The sequence below is a fragment of the Myripristis murdjan genome, chromosome 10 (assembly GCF_902150065.1).
Source record: "Myripristis murdjan chromosome 10, fMyrMur1.1, whole genome shotgun sequence".
NCBI lineage: Eukaryota > Metazoa > Chordata > Actinopteri > Holocentriformes > Holocentridae > Myripristis > Myripristis murdjan.
Window position 1 is genome coordinate 26,742,653 of NC_043989.1, and position 14,311 is coordinate 26,756,963.

At 40.9% G+C, this 14,311-nt stretch overlaps 1 protein-coding gene across 2 annotated transcripts in view; it reads left to right on the top strand.

Moving 5' to 3' along the window:
* pcdh11 (protocadherin 11) overlaps window positions 1-14,311 on the top strand; it is a 132,882-nt gene that overhangs the window by 63,077 nt on the left and 55,494 nt on the right. The gene's annotated exons all lie outside the window — the stretch shown is intronic.

The following is a 14,311-nucleotide window of genomic DNA, read 5'->3' on the forward strand; positions in this document are numbered from 1 at the left end:
AAGGACCTCACTGGTCAGTTGTTATCTGGGAACACGTTCTACCCAGAGCTATATTTTAGCAGCAATCTGCATATTCATCAGCAAGCCACATTCGTAAATAGCCTAATGGGTTTTCTTGTCTTGCTTCCTGTTCTCAAACTTCACAATTTACAACCCCTGTACAAGCAACACTGTAATTGTTGGTGCTAATGAAGCAGCACAGCAAATTCATATTATCATGTCAAGTGTTTTCCTGCATGTCATCACCTCTTTGTTTTGTGCACCGGAGTTTTTAAATTTTGAAACATAACTACATATCCACACATCGGTTAATTTAACCACATATATGTGACATCTTGTCAAGAATATTCTGCTATACTGTATGAGAGGTGTGCCTCATTATCTTTCTTCCTGGCATTGCTGTTCATTGAGTATAGCTTGCACTCTGTTGCCAAAAGACTGCATGCACAACAGACAATGTCACCTCCAATTTTATACCCACGATTTTTGTAATCTTTTTTTTTTTTCTCCCTTTTTTTTGCGACAGATGTTTCATGATCTTTGAAAGACTTTGTATGGCTTTAGATGGGAAGCCAAAATGGGCAAAAAAGGAGGAGGAAATTGCATTAGTTTGAAAATCATTACAAGCATATAAGCATTCTCGGCAAGAACATGCTGCATGGCTCAGGATATTTCTCTCTCCCTCTGCCCTTGCATATTTCACACTGGCATAGTCTTTGGAGATGTAAGTCATACTGAGAGAATTTGACTCTGCATGCTAAAAAGGCATAAATATGGCAGAAAAAAACATAACCAGCAGATGACCTTATTATGCTCAGTGTGTACCATCCAGAAGCAATATTGCCTTTATTTGTCATTATTACCACCCGCCATTACTGTGAGTGGGAGGAATATCAATTTGACAAAGAGGGCCTCTGACTAAATGTTAAGGGGCCCCCCTATCATGTGAGACATATCCCTACTGTTCTGAGTGGGCAGATATGGCTGTGTTTTACTACTTATGGATATTCAATGGGAGAGCACTGAGTGGGGCTTGCTGTAATAAGGCATTTTCCAATGCAGAGTAGTACTGTGCACTGTGAGAACATATGTTAATGTACTTGGCTGTGGCCTGTGAAACAGCAAGAGGTTTGGAAAAAGAAGCACATGGGACTGGCCTCCTGGAGCACACATTTGCCTTCTACAAAGATATTAATATGACGGGTACTCAGTGGAGGGAGAGTGGGAAAAAATGACTTTGGCAGCGAGGAGAGGGTTTGTTTTGGTGATGGTGATGGACCCCGATTGGGTGAGGCAGGCTGGGGAAGGGGGACGATTCTGTACTCTGTGGCTTTTGAATTACATCAATGGCACACTTTTAACTGACTGAGCTGCCAGAAAAAGTGACATCAACATATTTGAGGAAGATATGCGCGGAGCAAATGGGGATATGACTGTGAGTCTCGTCTCTGTGCTTCATGAATGATTTACCAAGACTGCAGCACCACTACCTTTTGCATGGGCGATAGTCGGAGTGCTTTCTCAAGAGCTGACACTTACATATTGCTAACAAAAGCTGAAAAACAAAAAAATAAAAGGTACCTAATGGTAAATGGCGAAGAATTGTCTTGCATGCTCCTTGCCTTTTTCTGGATCATCTGAGAAAATATTCATAAAGTAGGCGCTGATGTCACCAGAGATGATGGAAGTGAGGTGGTATTATCTCTTCCCGAACGTTCAGTCTGTTGGTTTTTAATATTATAATTGGTTAAAGTGAAGGAATCCTTGTGTTGAGAGTGCGCTGAGCGTTTTCCTTCCTGTGCATTCTTTCTTCGTTAGTTGCCCCTCTTAAACAATCAGGTCTGTTGGCTTTTTTATTTTTTAAATTTCTGTTACTTTACTTTTATTGCCATTTCATTGGTAGAAATAAACACATGACCTTGCCTGGGTGCTGTGAGCTTTTACGACCTGCACCATCCATCCCCAACAAAACGCTGCACAAAATGGTAATTTGTAATATTAAAAGCCTACAGACGAGTACACTATCTTTCACTTGCTAGTGTCACTCAGCACACTTAAAAATCACTCATGAGGTATGAGGAGAAAGGAGGGGGAATGTGTTGCTGATGCTAAAATTGAAGAGATGCAACAGCGGCAATTAGTGTGACTGGTCCTCCTGGTATTTAAAAGAAAAAAAAGTTTATTGTTTGGTGTCTTTGAATTGTGGTCGCTTGTTCTAATCAGTCATACTTAGGAAGGCTTATTGTAATCACTGTGTGAGTCTGCTATGTCCAATTACACAGCCAAATATATTGAATACATTAATGCATACGACTGAGTAATTATAAGAAATACAATATTTTCCCTTGATGTGTCTGATACCCAGCGCTGACACTTACATCTCTGATCATTTTGATGCTTAAGATAAATATTGATCTGATACATTGCGCAGCACAGATGATTGGACCTGCAACAAATGCAATCATTTTGGAGAGGGACCTATCAGCAGCTCAGCAGAGATAAGGCTATTATTTTTAGAGACATTAATAAAGCATGATCACTTCTCGTTCTGACATTCTCATTGAAATTTATAACAACGGAGCAGTCACTTTTGAGTGTTAATGCTTCACAAGCTTTTTTGTGAAGTCCTTGTGACTATGATATGTGAAGTGACAATTCCAGCCTCAGTTCCAGATGGATGACAGTGACTATATTTTGACACCCATTAGAGATATACTGAATGACATTGGAGCCAACCATATGGTTGCCGACTGTGTGTTTAAAGTTAAGTCAAATGCGACTCCCAGTTGCCAGAAGATCATATTCACGAATATGCTGAGAATCATTAATCAGTGTCATCATTGTGTGTCTTGTTTGCCAGTGGGTGACAGTGATGAGTGATTCTTGCTCTTCGCTTCAACATCAGGCTCTGATGTGGCATGCTGTCGCACATCACAATCTATGGACAATGGTTCTGCCACTCTCAATGAAGAAAACTGTCAGCTCTTTCAGTGGGAGAGGGATCAAATGGATTAACAATTCACATGTTATAAGCACATGTTGATAAACCAAAGGTTTGACATGACAATGGGCTTTTCCCCTCCTCTCTCTTTTCCACCACCTTTTCCTCTGTGACATTCATGTAGTGGCCGTTTTATTAGGTGCACCTGCCCATTTATGATAGTGATCGTGAGCCAAAGTTTTGTCACTGAGAGTGCAGACAGACAGGATGTGCAGAAAGGTTTTAGAGATTCAGCTAAGGGACCTTACAAAATTTATGGTAGGGGTACACTAAAGGAAAACAGGGAAGGGTCATGCTTTTTTAATTTTAGTGCGAGGACGGGTCATACAATTTTGAATCAATCAATTTTTTTTCTCTTGGCTTCCAGAATTCAGCAGCTACAGTACACCTTCAACAACTCCCCTCCTAGGAGTCTTTTATTTGGCATTTCTGCTTTATTTGATAGTGACATTACAGAGAGACAGGAAGGGCAGGGCAGAGGGGATGATATACAGCAAAGGGTCCAGGCCGGATTCAAACCCGTACTGCTGCGGTAATGACACAACCTCGATACATAGTATGCTCTCTACCAGGTCAGCTAACGGAGCATCCTGTTGTCAAAATGTATGATACGATCCAGTGTGTCGTTTCTCTTTGGCTGCGCTATCTGTCAGTCTTTGTGCTTGGCCAATCCAGACCGTGGGCGGGTAGATGTCCGGCGTGTAGAATGAACAACAACAGACTGCTGCCTCACACCACCGTCCACAACCCATGTAGATGGCTTGATTTTAATTTTGATTTTGAGTTGTTGTGTTCTTATGTCCAGACATTATTCAGATTGAATAATGTCTGGATCGCCTTTTAATCTTCGCACTCAGCATTTCTGTTATAATCTACAGGGGTAAATCAGGGAAACAATTCATTAAACTCAACGATGGGACAGCAGCAAAGAAGAGCATTTTTCTTCACCTAGTTGAGGATGAAAAGAACCTTTTTTTTTTTTTTTTTTTTTAAATTATACACTGAACAATGTTTTGCCAGCAAAGATAGTAAAAAAATGGAGAGAAAGGGTCATGTTTTTTCCAACCACTTGGGTAGGTTTTTATTTCAGAGCACTATAAAATCCTCCAGAGACCTCCAGAGACATTCATTTACAGATTTTCATCCCAGCCAAATGCTACAGCAGCTCATTTTGCTGATTCTAGTTGAAAATGTATAAATCAGTGAAATAAGCTGATACAGTATAGTTTAGGGTTGGATGCAAACCTGAGTTCACATATACCAGCGTTACATGGTTGAAGATTTCTGGACTCGTGTTACAATGGGCAAGACACATCTGCTCGTCAGCTAAAAACAAGAATATGAGGCGACAGTGGCCACATAATAATCAAACTTAAATGGTGGAAGACTGCCTGGTATCAACAGTACAAGCTGAGGTGGGGGTTGTAATGGTGTGCAGGATGTTTTTGTGGCAGAATTTAGGCCTCTTAGTACCAACAGAGCATTGTTTGAATCCAACAGGGTACCTAAACACTATTGCTGGCTGGGTACATCCCTTCATGGCAATTTTTGGCTAAGATGTACGCTCTAACAAGATAATGTGCCATCATCTCGAAGTGGCTCCAGGAACATGGTGCTGACTTTAGTTCCCTTCAGTGGTCTGTGTGGATCTCAGCCCGGTAACACACTTTTGGGATGAGGTGAAATGGGATGTTCACAGCATGAATGTGCCATTGAAAAACTGCAGAAACTGCAAAATGCTGTCAAGTCTGGATAGACCAAGATCCCTGTGGATCATCTCCAGCACCTTCTTAAATTTATGTCTAAAAAAATCAGGCAGTTTTGAGGGCAAACGTGGGTCCCACCTGGCACCAACTACGTGTACCTAATAAAATGGCCCCAATGAGTATGTTTACAATGCTGGTAAAAGGCTACGCTTCAGTCAGTGACCTCCGGCTGAAATATTCTTTCCCATCCTCAGCTTTTTACCACAGACACCATGACATCTTGAATTTGCATAGCAGTAAAGATCAATGTAGCTCTTGGAGCCTGGTGTGACACTTATTCAAAACAGCTCCCCTTTCTCCCCAGTGTAGTCTGGAGCAGAAGGGGGTGAGCAGGCGGTGACTGATGTGGGTAAAAAAAAAAAAATCCAGACACGTCTCTGCTGTAGTCTACCTCAAAGTGCATTTTGTTGCATATCTTCTCTTGGTAACTACCTGCAACCCTCTTCACATTAGTACTGCATCAAGTTCTGTTTTGCACTTACATTTGATGCTGTTTGATGTCAGTCAAGATGTGAAGCGAGCAATGGCAGGGTAAAAAAAAAAAAAAGCACATCTCTAAAATTGGTGTGGCAGTTTTTTTTATCCTCATATTTTAGCTCACATGAATGATTTTGGTAGGAGATGATTATTAAGTTAGATGTCACTGCATTATGAAGGATGTCCTTCAAGCCGCGCCTGATTTCAAGGGACAGCTTGACAAAACTCACTTTGAATTTGGTTGAAAGCATGTCTAATTGAATTTTGATACATAATTAAATCAAGCAATAAATCAGCCCAGATCCCACTGCAACCGACAATTCAACACTCCTGAGCACCACAAGCTAATTATGATGAAGTTATTATCTCAGCCGAAGGGAGTTCTCTGAATGGCTCCTTCTGAATCATGTAGAATCTTTTCAACTAGAATGTGCTCAACCTTGAAGAAAGGACACGTCGTATGTAGAATCCAGATCTCGTCACTATCATTCAAATCAAATCAAAATCAAATGACCTTTATTGATCACTTCACGGTATACAGAAGAGTAATAGGTGAGTGAAAATCTTGCCCCTCAACAATATATCTGTGTATGACATAGACATGATGTAATCTAACAAATTAACTGAAAGCAGATCTAACATAATAGTACAATCTCAATCTAAAATAAACAGACATTCTACTGTAATATACATTATTTTTGATGTCCATTTGATCAGCTGTTAATGCATGTTGCATTAACAATTTTATAGCAGATGATTACTTATAGCAGTCATAGTAGTTAAATGTTTTTGCCTCACTTGTATAATTACAAAGATGCATTGATGCACCGTGCTATAAATTATCTGATGTGTTACAGCTCAAAAATTACAGCTGGCACTAATTTCTGTCAATAATCCCTCAATGTGTAGGTAGCTGCTATATTGATTTAACATGGATTTAGAGCATCATCCTCATCATCTGGTTTCCAGTCTCATATGGTTAATCAATTACATCCTCTGCGATTTAAGTATACTTTAGATGCTATGCACTGTGCATGAAATCTCATGGTACAAGGTATTAAAAGAAGTCTAATTACAGCTTTTGGGCTATGCGTCATATCGTCTTCATTTAATACCTTCCCTAAGAAGACAAACTGGCGTGGCAGTAAGAAGGGGTATGGCATTTTGAAACACAAAAAGTAAAAGTTAGTTATGTCTGTCACAAAATCCCTGGAAATAAATAGGCATAAATGAATAAACTGTTTCAATGATGAGCCCACTTAAAGCTAAGAACCTTTTACAAATACATGTAGGAGGGGGAAAGCATAACTCCCTAAATCCCTGGACAACCATACTAGATCTAGCCGGTATGGTTTTCGTAAATGAATCCTCTGCAACAATTACCGGAGTAGCCTCCTTCTGCATAATTTGATGAGCAAAGAGAACATTGATGAACTTTTTTAATTATTACGCCGCCTGGGACTCTGACACAAGCGGCACGGAGAGGGAGGGGGGTCCACCACCCCAGCTGCTATCAGGAGCTTTTTTCCCTTTCTTTCTTTTCCACTTCCTACCTCCCCTTTTTAATTCACCCAATTTGTCGGTCCAAATGAAACAGCGAAAGGTTAGAGTGTGGAGTAATTAACAGCAGCTAGCCTAATGAAATCAGGAGGGGCTGGTACACTGGGAGGATCAATAACTCACTAAGAGTGAAGCAAGAAGGGGGATTGTCCAGGGGAAACACACATATACAGACCACTTAATAATAATAAGCTGATGAAAAGGCAACATGTTGTCCACTTGTAAATCAAAATTGGTTCGAACATGCTGTGACATTATTGCTCTCTAGTAATTGTGTTAAAGGAAAGTTCCTCCTTGTGCACCCTCAAGAAGTATATAGGATTTACACCACTGTGCAGTTTGCTGAAAGGGTTTCCCTTTATTGAATGCCAATAAGAACGTCAATGCACTTAGGACAACTGAACACCAATGCAGAGGGAAATGGGGATTGTATTTATCTAAGACTACACTTAAGTATATTGAAGACTTTATTAGCCTCTTTTGATGAGGAGGTGTTTGTTTGCAACAGTTTTAGCGTGCTGTCGGAGACATGCTGTGTTTGCCAGCGATATCAGCGATGCAAACTTGAACTCTGCTCTGTTTCCTGGCTGAGACATTAATGTCTCCCGTGCCTGGATACACGAGCAGATGGCATGCACGTCTAAATTTTCCTCTGTGTATATATGTATTGGTATATGTGCATATGTGTATGAGACTGTACGCTGGTGTGTGTGCTTGTGTGCATGTGTGGTGGTGACACAGCCACCTGACAGAGCTTTCATTTTCTTCACATTGATAAATTCAGCCAAATCCAGCCCGTCTGTAGGGCCAACCACTTGATAGCAGGCTACATGCCTCTTCCCCCACCTTCACTAAACAGCTCAAGTGGAAGTCAGTGGCACTGCCCTGACATTTTTGGAATACTGAGTAGCTCTGACAAGTCCTGCTTGACCATTATTTTCACAGACTTCACGCAGGGAGACTAGTTGAATCCAACAGTGGCATTCTGTAGCAAGCCTTACCGACGAACCCCCAAGTCAGAGTTACAGCAAATGTGAAACTGGCAATGGGCAAGCTCTGGCAGCTCCAGAGAGCGGGGCAAGCTAGCGTGCTCCCCGTCTTCTTCCCTTTCTCCCTCTCTCTGTTTCTCCCACGTCTTCAAAGGTATTTACACTGCGAAATAAACTGTTATGTGGGAGGCTGTGGAGACGGGAGCGGCAGATCTCATTAGTGTTAAACTATTAGGAGTATGAGGGCCCCGGAGACAAGAGGTTTTAAGGCTTTGAGTGTACCTTGAAGTTATCACATCATACACTCTTTAAAATTACTTTCACAAACTGCAGAGAGGGTGCTTGCTACACCATTTGGTTAATTCCAACTCATTGCTTTTGGGGAGAGCTGTGCAGTAAAGCTTTGCATTGTGGACGTCTATGAGGTGATTAAAATGGTAAAATGTTGTGGTTCCTTTTCCAGTATGATTAGAATAGCATAGATAATTGTCGGGCTGCTGTCAACCAAAGAAATTCCTGGTCAAATGAAATTTGACATACTCTTTGATCAGTCGATTGATTGTTAGAAAACAGCAAAAACAAAAACGGGACATTTGCATGTTATGACAGGTCAGCTGATGTTGTTAAACTAGAGCACAGTGCACTTTAGCCTACTTGGTAGCCTAAACCAATTATAAATAAAGATAAAAAGTAAATTGTAGAGTGCTGAATCTTTTTATAACCAAGTTATTTTATACAGACATTATTGTCAATATTTACCGTGGCTTACAACGATACTTGCATTTATGCGGAGGATTAAAGTTTCCAGTCCTCTTAGAATCCGGCAAACTCGCCTCTGCCACCTCCTCTTTCTGAGGTTTGACTGATGGGTCATCAGCCACATCATTAGCTCAGTCTGGGTCTGAATCCTCTTATTCATTTTTGTTTTCATCTTCAAAGTAACTCGCCTGCAGTGTCACTCGCCTCGCTCAGGTCCTCAGCCATTGCCACTGTCTAAAGGGAGACTTCAGAAACTTTTTAGTGGTCCACATGGAGGCTAAGTCCAATGTTCCTGCCCTTGGCTAAGCAGCTAATGGACTAGAAATGCATCCCAGTGTATCGCAAAGCATTTCATCGGTCACAAGTCTTGAAAACAATCGCATCATCTAAAATCCACTCCGGCCTTAAAAGGAGAGGCATTCAAAAATACTTCAGGATTGCATATGTTCCTTCTGCCCCCTGAAAATGACACCCACTTCTGCTTATTAAAGTAACACCAGCAATTCTCCAGCATGTGAGAATCTGGGTCGGACAAGAGCGTATCGACCAACCAATCAGAAGACTGCAGCCCTAGATTATTGTTGACATCTGACCAAGGATGGTGGTAATTGTGAGCGAAGCTGTAATTGCTAAGAATGAGAACAGTGAATGTCAAGTTGACTGTTGTTCAGCAACGTGTGTTGACACTGCAAGCAACTTGAACACCAACCACAGCAAATCCAAGTTTCGTCTCTGAGCTGAGTCAATAGGTGAAATTAATCATCCAAAGCTGTATAATTAACACAATAACGATGTTGAATATAATACAGCTCAGTTGTATTGTTAACTGTACGGACACTGGATTCCTTGCAATGTGATAGTTCATTGGGAAATGTGAAACGTTTAAAGTCAATATAGAATAATACCCTGTGGCCTGGCAAGGATCTATGTAGGATTGGAAATAAAGCTTTATATATTTGCATTCCTATTATATATTGTGAAGCTGTATGCATATAGAGAAGAGGAAGATCACTTTATTAGCCAGTGTGCTCAAAATAATTTGAGTACATTGCAAGTACTTGTACTTGTGACTATCCTAGATACACACACAGTGGGTTTATTATGGTACACTTGCACACTGCAGTTTCGTTTGCACTGTAGATGTAATATTAGCAACCCTCCAGTCACCTACTCACAGCTGGAATACACTCTTACCTACCGCCTGTCACTACCTTTTGATTATTATCCAGTCCCTCTACCTCTGTGCCAACCTGCCACCCCTTAGCTCAAACCTTCATTGGAGAAGAAGGGTTGTTGCCGCACTTCAACTTGTCTCCAGTTTATACTGGCACTCGATGCTGTGGAACTCAAGACTGCAGTCAGCATGCATTCGCTTCACAAGCTGCAACAATATCAAACATAATCATGTATATTGTTTCAAAATATGCCATACAATGCTACATGTATACTCCCATCAGTCATATCTACATATTTATTCATTGTGCTGCCGCTGTGTCTCAAGGTTGGAATAAATTTGGATACAGAGACAGAGCACAATAAGGTCTGGTGTTTTTAATCAATTATTTATCCAATATTTTAATGATCAGAGAGCCTGGAGTGATCAAAGGCTCAGTTCGAGCCCCACTGCCTTTGCTCACTAAGACATCCCTCTGTACTTTGATGTGGTTCACCAACAAATGCACTTATCTTGAGCATAACTCTCTCACAGGCTTGGCTGTGGGTACTTTGAAACCGCTGGTTGGAGAGGTGTACATACAGAGGGGAGCGGATCACTGACCACACCCTGCAGAAAGATCCATCACACATTTATGATCTCCAGCAAACAGCTGTACAGCTACTGTTTTGTGTGTCATCTAAATATAAAGCAAGCATAGGTCACCTTCCAAGATCTCTGTATGTACATTATCATATATTTAATTGGTTAGCAAGGTCTATAACTTGAAGTATGTGACATGAGATGTTGAATAAAACATTACGTTAAGGAGAAACAACTGTCAGATAGTGGGCTCAAGTAAAATCCAGCTTTCAAATGACCAGTCAGTCGATGCAAATGAGCAACTCTTCAAACAGACCTGACAAATGTTACCGTGCTGAAATACGCAATTCAACTAAATAAATAAATAAGTAAAAAACACCATTATTCTAACCTTGGATTGCATTCATTTCACAGAAGAAAAGTACATTTAAATGGGAGTTCTCCTCCAAAAGTCAAACTGATAGCATGATCATGGTGGAGGTTTTGGGTCTGGTGCTTAGCAGTTCGTGCCCTGGGTCCTCTATATTTTGTGAATCAACGATGCATGGCGCAAGGTGCAGTCAATGGTGCATGGCGCAGGTGCACAAGGCATGAGGTCTGATATGTGGTATTTTCAGGGGTAGGGGTGTGCCTCTGTCATGACCAATCAAATAACCTCTTTCCCTTTCGCTTTAAAATCAGTGCGCTCTGCACCGTGGTGCTCTGACAATTTGGTGCTTGAGAGAGCAGTCTGGAGCGGAGCCGCCACAAAAGCCTTTCCCAAGAGGAAACTGATGTCCTTGTGCGGGAGGTGCAGATTTTGCCGCAAGCAAATATGCTCCACCTAAATTAAATTGGCTTGGGAGGAAATAACACATTTTGGTACCATGTTGCCCTAGTCCTAGGAGAACCGTTGCCCAAAGTAGGAAACATTTCAATGATAGGCAAAGCGCCAAACAGAAGTTGGCGCAAGGACAGTCTGGCTACGGCAGGGGGGCATCCACCAGCCAGCCAGTCACTACCACAGTCCCCAGTTTGTGCTTCATGGTAGATACTGGCAGGTTTTGTTTGTTTTTTGGCAGTTTTTCCCCTTTTCCTCCCAATTTTTAGTCATATCCAATTCTCAATGTGCACCACAGTCACTTGTCACTGCCCCCCCTACCGCTGGTCTAGAGAGGGTTGTAGATTACCATGTGCTACCTCCGATACATGTGGAGTCGCCAGCTGTTTCTTTTCACCAGCAGCAAAGAGGATCAGTAGGAGAATGTACCGTGTGCAGAGGTTCAGGTTTATCTCCTTCACACCCCCCTCCGCACTGAACAGGCCCCCTGATCAACCAGTAGCAGTCGCTAGTGCTGCGACAAGGAGACACTCCTTCACTGGCTTTCCACTCAGAAGCGCGGTCAGTAATGCTTGTAAGTCTGTCCGGCCAAGGTGGATGCATCGGGAAGTGAGGCATACCGACAGCACATTGACAGTGCTGGATGAAAAGTGGCTTTTTTTTCCCTACTTGAGAGATTTCCGTCAAAGTCAAACTGGTCTACAAAATGTCCACAAAAAGGATGGAAATCTTTTGAAGAGGATCTATTCATGCACACATGGCTTGGTAAAGCCATAAAAATAGCACAAAGCATAACTGTGCTTAGCACCCTGCGCCATTGACCTGGTTTGGTGCAAGTGCAAATCCTCGTAATCCTTGACATCAAAATTGCGTGCACTGCTTGATCGCGACTGACACACCCCCTTCTCTGCCTTTTCTTCCACTTTAATGCCAGATTCACAGTGGGTCACCAAAATACTAAAAGGTTGCAACCCAAAATGTTAATCCAGAGTAGACTTAGCTACCTGAAATGCACTGGCCGTCTTATGACAAGCTTGAAACATTTATTTAGACATTTCATCAGCCTGTATGTGTAAGATCATGCATCTGTAGAACTGTCAGTGTGCAGCTCTTTGTATGCTACAATTTGCACCTTTGATTACATGGAAAACAAGCCTGTATGTATTTTTTACTCTCAGTTCCTCAGTGTTAAATAAGTTTACTTCTCTGTCTGTGAGTTACAGCATGTTGTATAACTTCTGTTGACAGAATAACATGCCACATATTTAATTAAACTTTTTGTGTAGAGGAAATCAGTTTAACACCGCTAAATTAGGAAAATATAAATATAAATGTGTCTCTACGACAAGTGCAGGTGAGAGGTGGATGAGCATAACAGTATTATCATGAAGTTTGGATTGTTTGTGGTTATCTTAATTTTTTTTTAGAAATACATGCAGTACAAATTAACATTTGTTCTCATGTGTTTTTGGAAAGATATCAAATAAATTAAACTACTCATTTTTTCGAAAAGGTGAAGACATGTTGTATACATGAGCTATGTGAACACTGTTTTTTCCAGCACAAATGATTAAATAAAATTAAAAATGAATGAATGAATGAATTATTAATTGAACATCACTTACAGTAAAAATGTATTATGATGATTTGTGAATTTAACATGGAAGTTTGTACAGGTAAATGCATATTCCACCAGCACCTGTACCTGTACTTTCCAGAGTTATCTCAATATCAAACTGCAGCCCGTTTCTATCTATCTGTGTCTCCTCCACTTAATCCTTTCCTGGTGGATAAGCGCACAGAGCATTTGCATTTTAAGACTGACATTTTCCTGAACATTATTCTCATTAAAGAAAAAAAAAATTTCCTCATTCAAACTTTTGGTACACCAGGGTCAATAAAATGGATAATCATCTTGGTAGGTACTCTCCTTGCACTGACAGCCAGATCTAGGTCAAAAAGTACATGCAAATGATTTTTAGTGTTTGTTTTAACCTTGTTAGACTTCCACATGGGTAGAGCCTTATTCTAGATCAGTTCAGATAGTGTCAGATAAGCTGTCATTTCCTAACAGTACCAAACTGACTCTCAAATACTACTTTGTGGTGATACCTTGATACCTGCATAAGACACACCAAACCACTGAAAAAGCAGAGGTGGAAGAAACTAATTACATTTACTCATTTCGCTGTAATTGACTAGCTTTTTGTGTACTTTTTGAGTATTTTTTCAGTCAGTAGTTTTTGCTTGAGTATTGTACTCCACTACATTTTAAATCATATCCATCACAGAGAACAAATGATTGATGACAGATTGCGGAAGCTTTCACAATGAACGCTCAAGCGGCGAAGATGAACTTTGCACTTTTTTGGTCGTTTTTGTCCTTTCCAAATCTCCAGTTAAAAGCTGCACGATGAAAAACTGCAGATAGTCTGTGGAGGTGACGGCCATTTAGACTCAACCGGCAAAAACGTAGAATAAGTGTGGAAAAAAAGGGCAGAAATATCAATGAGCTGACCAGATGTTGATAACCATATAGACTCAACCACTGTAATTATGTGTTTAATCTGCATTTCTCAGTTGAGTCTACAGGGTCCTCACTCTAATCAACCCTCGGCAAATTTGCACAATGCACCTTTACAAGAATCTAGTCTCATCCTTTCATAACTGCATGGAAAAAAATCACGCCGAACCAAGTTTATTGTTTTGTAACTCACGTAATACTTCAGTATATTTTTTCAGCAGAACTTGTAGTTCTCTTTCCACCACTGTGGAAAAGAATATTTACAGTACAAATACCATGCTACCCAGGTCTGTGCACAGCAGTGGGAAGTTGTTTATCACAACATCTGAGGCAGTGCTTTCTGAGTCAGATTTGTGGTCCACCATGAAGCTCCATACTCTCTTCTTGATGAATAGCTTAGGAAGTTGTACCCTATCAGTCAGTCAGCAGCAGCATCCCTTGGCGAACAATTATGGCGGGATAATCTGTTGACATGAACTCGTTTCCTGTTCATTGTTTTACCGTTCCACCCCAGCAGTCCTCTCTGCCTCTCCCCTGTCTAAGTGGCTCCTCACCGCCAGATTTCTCCTGTTTTCTTTGCAAATCAAGTCATGTAGTCAGATTATTATACACAGTACAAAGAAAACAAAATTGGTGATTAAAAATTAAATACTCTTATC